We start from the raw sequence: 8,759 nt of genomic DNA, 5'->3' as shown, positions 1-8,759 counted from the left end.
TGGCTGTCGTTAGGTCTCAGAAGCACGCCCTGGGAAGGGAGTGGGTGATGCTGCTTCCTCCAGGTAGGGTCCATCAGCCGTGTCACACCTTGTCACAACCTATCTGTCACCCAGGAGGCAGGGTTTGCCTCAAGCTGATGTGCACCTGTCACTGACACACACCACACACACACACACACACACACACACACATATATATATATATATATATATATATATACATATATATATATATATACACATTTTTAATTTCCCTCCTCCCCAACTGCAGTTTTTCACCAAGATCTGTTATATCAGTATTTAGCTTTCAGGCAGATTGCAGGGGTGTTGGGACTCCATATTGTTTCAGTGTGAACAGGAATAAAAAGCAGTTGCTTGGAAAGGAGCAGAGCTCTTTTTGTGGGGGACATGGCAACTGCCTGTCGACACCAACATCTGCTAATCTTCTCCATAATCATCTGTACCTCGTTCTCTGCAAACATTCAGAAATGATTTCCTTGGAACTTTTTTTAATAGCTCAGAGTGCATCTACCGTGAGGCTGTATGATATAAAATGACTAATAAGATGTGGGGTTATTTCCATGTCAGAGTTGGTAACAACTGTCTTTATCTGGGTTTTTCCACAAGCCTCGAGGTAAAATGAAGCAGGCAGCATTGCAGAGAAGAGAGAAATGAATGACAACACATTGTATAAATCTGTGGGATTTTTTGACACTTGACTTTGTACTATCATTTTAAAAAATTCTGCCTTCTATTTACTTGTCAGAACTGGATTTAATTCTTATATGCTGTAAGGAATTCACCATGTTAAGATATTGATATAACAAATTGCCAAATGTTTTAGAGATTGATTCTGGCTGACCAAAATGGGCTTTCAGATTGGAAGTCTTTTTTTCCAGAAAACACCTGCTGAGATAGAAGTCTGACAGCTGCACAAAAGAAATATTCAGTTTGTTTAGTCTGCTCCTATCTAGCAATCGGCAGATGCTATCAAAAATTGTGTTTTTAAAATGAAAATTACCTAAGGATTTGGCAAAGGACCTTGGTTAAAAGGGACTGAGCGGCCACTGTCAGGTGAGTATTACCAGACTGATTGGTTGTTACTTCTGTCAGTCTTTCTTCAAAATTATGACAGGCCACACAGCAGGGAGCAAATGATCATTAATACTTCATCCCCTGGGACACAATAAACTGCCATTCACTTGCATACAAATAAAATACATAAAGCTTGTCAGACAAGGTGACAGAAAAAGGTGCCTTTTCAAAATTATTTTATACTACAGTGGGATGTGATCAGCTAAGACACATTTCTGTATTGTGTGGTGTATGATCTCGACAGCAGCACCTTTGAATTCATTCTGGTTTAAAAATATATTTCAGTGCTTTTTCCTGATGCTTATTTTATTTCATTAGAAGAACATGAGATTTTGAGCAGTCCTCAGCTCTGTGTTGGAAACTTGAGAATAGGTTTTGCAGGAAAATATTCCTCTGGAGCCAGTGTTCTTACTGCCATCCAGCCCTAGAGCAGAACAATCCAGGCTGTCTCTGTGTGCCACTGGGTTCTGGCACAGGTGACCACCAAGTCCCAAATAAAGAGATGGCCACCTCTCAAAGACTCCCAACCTAAAACACAAGCTGTTCTAAATATCAATAAGCCATTTTTGCAATGTTTTTGCAAGCAAAAAAATCTAAAAAAAAAAAACCAAAACCAGAAGAAACCAAACAATCTGTTATGCTGTATTATACTTTTGGTAAGGTCAGAAAGAGGCTGGAATGTGAGGTATGTGCTTAGCCACTGCTTCCAGTAATGCTGTTCTGTTCTGGGAAGTGCACTGAGAAAGATAATTACTGATTTATGAGGAGACTTAACATATTCTGCCTATAGGGGTGTTTTGTTTTGGGCTTTTTTGGTTGGTTTTTGACACATCTGCCAATGAATTATTAGGTGGTTACTGCACTAAAAGTTTTGTGTAGGCAAGGCACATAGGGTTGCCTAACTAGTCTGTGTGGAGCTTCATAATCTCACTGTATTGACAGTGAATTCCTTTGGCTTTTACTGGAAAAAACAAATTTTCTGTTATGCTCTTTATACTTCAATCCCCTTTAATCCTTTAATATTGCCCATGGAAATGTATGGGATGCGCTGCATATCGCTTTGTGCAAGCTTTTGTTTGGAATGTTTCAATTTCAGTGAAACTACACTTTTTTAGGAAGCAGAAGATGCGTCATCAAATATTTTGTCTGCTTTGTGAAACTACAGCAGCTTCTATCATAATAATAGATCTCACTTAAAGAACTTTGATACCATACATCATTGCTTATTTTATTTCCAGGGCAGGTGAAGAAATTTTCCCTTTTCCTTTACCAAAATTGATTCTGAATTACTGTTTTCACAGTTTGGTTGTGCTTTTATTTTCCTTCTCCCAGTCTTGATGGCAGAGAGAGAACAGACTAATGAATGCTGTCTCATGACTGAGATAAAGAAATACTGGAAGTTTCATATGAAGGCTTGGTAGATGTGCATGTGTTCTCTCCTTGGGTTTCTGTCCCCCCACCATGTCCCTGTGTCACTGTTGGCATTGTAATGTCACCTCCTTTGAAGATCTGTCAATGACAATGCTGTTTAGTACCCGAGAATCAATTGATTGAAAAGTTTTGGTGAGGAATTTGCCAATATTGTGTAAGAAGAAGAGTTAAATGTTGGTGAATCCACAGCACCACTATCCATTTGTATGACTGGGCAGACAGGAAGGCAAAAATGCTGGTAGGGAATGCTTCTTACATCACTCCTGCCACAGCTCTCACTTCTGTTCTTCCTTTATACACTGAATTACCCTGATTCTAGACAACCACTGTACCATTTGAGAATGGAGCATCAAAATTAACTAGCACCTTGGAAAAAATATGAGGAGGACACTGAAGCAATGTGATTTTTTTTCCTTTTTTTCACATGCACTGAAGCAGTTGTGGGTTATTGTATTTTGAGCATTGAAGAAATCAAAAGCCACCTGCTGATTTCAGGCCTAAACAGAAGAGTAAATATTATCTGAGGAAATAAATTTTGCTTTGGCAGAAGTTTCACGTAAAGATGGACTTTTAAATAGAATTTCAAAATAGACCTTTTATATTAAAGCCTATATTAAGGAAACATCCCATAGAGCAAATCTGGAGCTGAGAGCAGACTGGTTAAGGTAATGACTGCCTTGAATTCAGGTAAAATGTTGTTAAGTATCACGGTTCACATTGCTTGGGGATTGTGAAGTTCAGTAATGAAATCAGGATGGGATTTTTTTTGCATAGTAATTTCACTTCACCTTCTTTAAGTCCTATTCTGCTTTGTGCATGCAGAAGCATGAAATCTAGGAATGATTAGGTGGCATTGGCATTGCAAAATCCCCAGAAAAATGCTACTGTTAATGAGAATTGTATGCATAACCCCCTGCTTACTGCAGTGACAGTTCACTCCTATGATTCTGTCAAACATTGCAAAACCCAAATAAACCTGATAGCCCGATAATAAATAACTGCTCAAGATGCCTGTTTTTTGTTTTTTTCTTTCTATAAAATTCAATAGCTAAATCCTCAGCTAGATTGAATTCACCTCTCTCCATTGAGTTCACTGCTGCTAAACTGATTTACAGTGGTTGGGGAATCTGGCAGTCGTGAGTCAAGCTGCAAAGCATGCAAAAGTTTTGTCAAATCTGTTTGGGACGTGGATGGAAGTGAATATGGGTTTTCAAATGTTCAAAAGCAGCACTGGTCAGAAAAACTCCCAGCAGCTCAAATCCCTGCTTGGAAATCCTCATCTACCAGTGCATATGTTCCAGTAATTTGCTCACCCCGCAGTATGTTGTGCTCACTGGCTGCAGAAAACTTCTCGTGAGAATGTTTGAAATGTCACAGGGGTTCAGCGTGGATCAGGGTGCAGGTGGCTCTACAAAGGCTCTGCTCAGGGGATGTGTTTATACAGTTGCTGCTGACGGATGGTATTGATTGGCCAGGCCACTCATAAAACAAGCGACTTCACTTTCATCTCGGTGCTTTCTGTTCCTACAGTGGATAGAAAAGTGGTTTTAATTATTCACATCATCCATTTTAATATTTGGTTTTTACTCTTGTCCGCCCACTCTCTTGCAGCCAAGTAATATTCTCATCTTCTCATTGTAGAAGACTTGCAAAGGGGGCAAGAGTGGGCAGATAGATAAGAAATTTTTGAGAATTAAATGCTGGTGTTTCCTCACTGGTAAGATTAGCAGAAGTCAAAATATGCTGAAATCTCTATCCTTCAAGATTGCCTGATTCACCTTCAGCATGACAGAGCCCTTGACAGCAGCAGAGATGTGGGTATTGGCACGGTGTCTCTGGTGTTCATTCACACATCTCAGGGTTCTGCAGAGCACTCGCCTCCTGCATGGGCACAGATTTGTGCTCTCAACACTGCTGTGTGACAGCCTGCACTGCTTTCCACCAGAGAATATATTTTTCTCCCACGACAGATTTTTCAGCTTTCATATAGCTTGGGAGTTGTGATAAGAGCTTGAGGTCTTTTAATGCTTCTGGGTTTTGCAGTTTGTTCATCCTCAGAACAGAGAGATGTGATCCGTACTGTAATGGGAATTTTGATGATCTTAATTACAATTGTCCATTTTTAATGTATTAACGGCTAATGAGGAGAAAGTGATACCACATGGCTGTGAGCAAATCAGAAGACAATGGCTGAGTTGATTAAACTAGAAGGAAAATCCTTGGTTTTGGGAACAAAATATTCTGTGGCTGATTTGCAGTTGCCAGCTTTAGTTAAGGTGAGCTATTTACTAGATGCATGCGGTCATCAGGATCTGTGTGTTCTACTCAGCATTCCCAGACAGACTTACTAAGGAGTGCTGCCTGGGCTACCTGCTAGTTCTGTCACACCATGGGCTTGAGTCAGGCTTCCTGATGAAAGAGACCTTGAAATTTGAGGGTTTTGTACTTTGTGCATGCTTCCCTGAAACTGCTCTTTCAAAAAATTTGCCCTTGGAGCTTTGAGTTTCTCCACAGTTGTGTTTTTTAAATGATCACTTTTAAGAAGCGTATGTAAAAATTATAAAAATCTTTGCTGTTTTTTGGCTTCTTAAAAAAAGAAAAGTGAATGAGGTAAAGAAGTAAGTTATGCAAGAGCAAAGAGTTTCTAGGTGGCCTGGTTGACACCTCCAAGGAGAAGGTGGAGAAGGAGCATTGCTCCTGTCCCTGGAATGGCCTCACACCAAGCTCTAAAGCAGTAAAGTCTCAGCTGCAGTAAATAAAAATACACAGGTGTGTTCTCATGCAGAAGTAGCTTCCTATACATGGCACAACAGTAAAATGAGATGGGAGAATTCCTAAGTCAGCTCACAGAAGGGATTGTTCAGACAAAGCTGTAGGGAGCGTGACTTTTCTGTGGTTTTTCCTTTTTCCTTTTTGAGATGCTCCATTTTCCTCCAAGCCAATTTTAACTCTAAACCAGCTGTGATTATTTTCTTTTTAAATCAGGATGAGCTTTAAGGAGAAGGGGGGCTAGGAAACAAGAACCAAAATCTGCAAGGTAGGAGCCCTCCCTCCTGTGCATGGAGTCTGCTGGAAAGCGCAATTGCAGAGTCCTGTTGAATGGTAGGAAAAGCTGCCTCACCTCTTCCCTGACAAATATTCAAGTAAAAGGATTAGAAAACCCCAAACCAAGCAAGCTTTCCCACCCCATACCACAAAAAATAAGCAGAACAGTTTTGCAAAACCTTATTGTATGCCTCCTTCATGTTTAGCATCCAATCCTGAATGTACAGCACTGATTTAGGGTGCTGTACATTATTTTTATGCTTCTTTGGTTCCCCAGTCACATCAGAATGTCTGTTAGAAGTAATAATTTGTGAGTGGGAGAAAAAAAGTTGAGCTGCTAACAGTGGATGCATATTCCCCATCCCCAGTAAAATAACCCAGGAACCCATGTAAATGAGGCATAAGGTTTGTAATGAATTGGGCTGATGGAAATGATGTGTTCAAGTGTATCTCCCTGAGTTCATTAACTTAATGTAATATACAGTGGCAAGAATGATACCTATGATCATTCCAATTAAAATTAAAGTTTTGTGCTTTTCTGTGATGCAAGCTAGCGCTGTGAAAACATGAAACACACCTCATAAATGCCACCCAGCTGCAAAAGCGACAACGTGAGTCTGCCAGCTTTTCCTAGTGGCAGCCAGAATAATAGGAATGGCTGCAACTGGCTTTTGTTATTGCTGGAAGCTCTGGCAGCTCACCAAGCATGGTAAGACCAAGGCAGTCAGACTGTGATAGCATTGCTCAACAAGTGATTAAAATACACTGGGGAAGATGTGGAAAAATATACTCTTAAATGGAAATGAAAAGAAAGTAAATATCCCTGTAAGTGTATGGTATGTGGATACCACTAAGAGAAGGCTGTAACAAGTGAGGATAGCACACCATCCTGCTCAAAAGAGGTATAGGATTAAAGCTTTGTTCTGTTTGAGCTCACTGCTTATTAATAAAGAGTGGATGGTAACTGAGGAGATGAAGAGACTGTATTGTGAGATACCACAGAGCACGGCATGTGTGATGTTCCTTCTGAAGCCATAATAACCATTTGATTTCTGACCCTGAGGTGAATTTTGTGTACTCATATGCATGAAGGAGGTGAAAGGATATGCACTGAGCTGTGCCCTTCTTTCCAAACTGTGTTTTTAGAAGTGATATAATTGAGGCATAAATAAAATAACAAAGAAGGCTTTTGTAGACATGTATTATTATTTCAAACTACCAACAGTTGTCTTTGCACTTGCTGGTATTTTAGAGTCCTGAGTTTTAAATGGCACAGCTCTCTTTTACCATCTCATGTAAAAAAACCACTCAATAGGGAGTACATCTTAAGGGAAAATTCCAGAAACCAGGTCTGTATAGCAAACAGTCCTAGGAACTTTCAGTTCCTTGCTCATCTCCTTTTTGTCCTGTGATGTCTCTGCAAATGAGGAATAGTGCCCTAAAACTGGCACTGGCTGAGTCCATGTCCTTTCCCCAGCATTAAAATGGGGCCGAGGGCATGGTGGCTGCTTGAAGTGTCTGCCATTCTCTGGCTTTCCAAGAGCCCAGCCCCTGCTGCTGGGAAACCTATGGATAAATCTCCACCTGCAGCTGCCACAGGCTGTCTGTAATTAGGCAAGTATTCTGCTAAAATTATACAATCAGACAGCCCCATCTCCCTTTGTGTCTCTGGCCGGTGTTTCTGTAGCTGTCAGGAGCACTGAGCTCTCCCCTGGTTCAGTCACTGGTGTCTCTTTGTGCAGCCCTTTCCCAGAGCTCCTGGAGCTGGCACCTTCCTGCACCAGGGCTTGTCTTCTGCTGCCTGGCCAGTGCTGGGAGCCATCCAGCCCATGGTGGCTGTGTCAGTGCACACCCACACCTCCCTTCTCCCCGAGATTCCAGGCACTGTTTGCTGTTAGACAGGTACAGCTGGCTCTGTTCTCTGCAGCAGAAGATTTCTGGTAGCATTTAGTGGCTGAGATGTGAGACCAAGAGATGTCAGTGCATCCTTTCTGCATCTGAGGGACCTCTGTACTCAAAGGAATGAGAGAGACACTGGATGGTATGATAAAATGGTATGATAAAACACAGAGTGCAGTTCTGGAGACCCACCTTAGTATCAAATTGTTAGTTTGTTCCTAGAAGTGGTTCAGAAAAATACATTTTACCACAACATGTTCCTGCATTTCTCATCCTATTATCCTTCTTTTCAGGATCACAGTCTATAATAAGCAGCGAATTAATGAATGCTAAAAACTTGACAATTTCCTAAAGATTCTTAATAATAGTGGCTGACATTTCATTTTTTTCCCTTGCAAAACCCAAGCCTCAATGCCATTTTACAATCTAATACTTTAAGTTTTGTCCATTACTTCTGTTTTTTGTTTTGGCAAGCTTTTATTTGAACAAGGAACTGGGCATATTTCTTGATACCATAGAGGGTATCAAGTCTCACCCTGAGAGGCTGGTATTTATTCTGAAGTGGACTAAATACTGTTTGTCAAAACAATCTACAAAATCTGCCTTTTTTTTTCTGTAGTTCTTAATAAAGGAAACAAGATGAGGATCTGTTCTTCAATTAACCTTTTCAGACTAAAGTTTAAAATAAGTTTAGATTCAACAAAAAGCCTGCTAATTAATGCCTGCTTTTTAACCTAAATTTGGGCTAAATCACAGTGACTTGTGTGTTTTAAAGGCTTCCTTCTTGCTGCCTGAAAGATAATTCCTGTAAAAATTACGAGCCAGTTTTGAAATTACCTTTACTTCTGCTGTTTACAGGATCCTCAAACCTTCTTACTGCAGCAAGCATGCAAAGGTTATAAATTGTGCTTTGGGAGCAGCTGCAGCCACGAGCTCTTCACCCTCCTCTGTGAGCACCTGGCACTGGCTGTGGGAGCTGAACTGGGCACAGACTGGGAAGGGTTTGTGGAAGGCACTGTTTGGAGACCTGTTAGTTGTGTACCTGCAGTTGTATTTCCTCTCAAGTAAACAATGAGGGAATACTTCCATGCTGTGCAGAGCCAGGACTGTAAAATGACCTTTTTCATCTCTTCCTGTAGGTCAGTCCATCGCTTTCTTTGTACATTCACTCAGTAACAGATTTATGGCACTTTACAGATTAACCTGCGCATTTCAGAGCATGTAAATGGATCTAAATGAAGTTGCAGATAAAAGCACACAGATCCCATGCTCTGAATGTCCCAAAAAGG

Source organism: Fringilla coelebs (assembly GCF_963513975.1).
Source record: "Fringilla coelebs genome assembly, chromosome: 10".
Classification (NCBI taxonomy): Eukaryota; Metazoa; Chordata; class Aves; order Passeriformes; family Fringillidae; genus Fringilla; species Fringilla coelebs.
The sequence above is the reverse complement of the archived record's forward strand: the minus strand, read 5'-3'. Positions refer to the sequence as shown.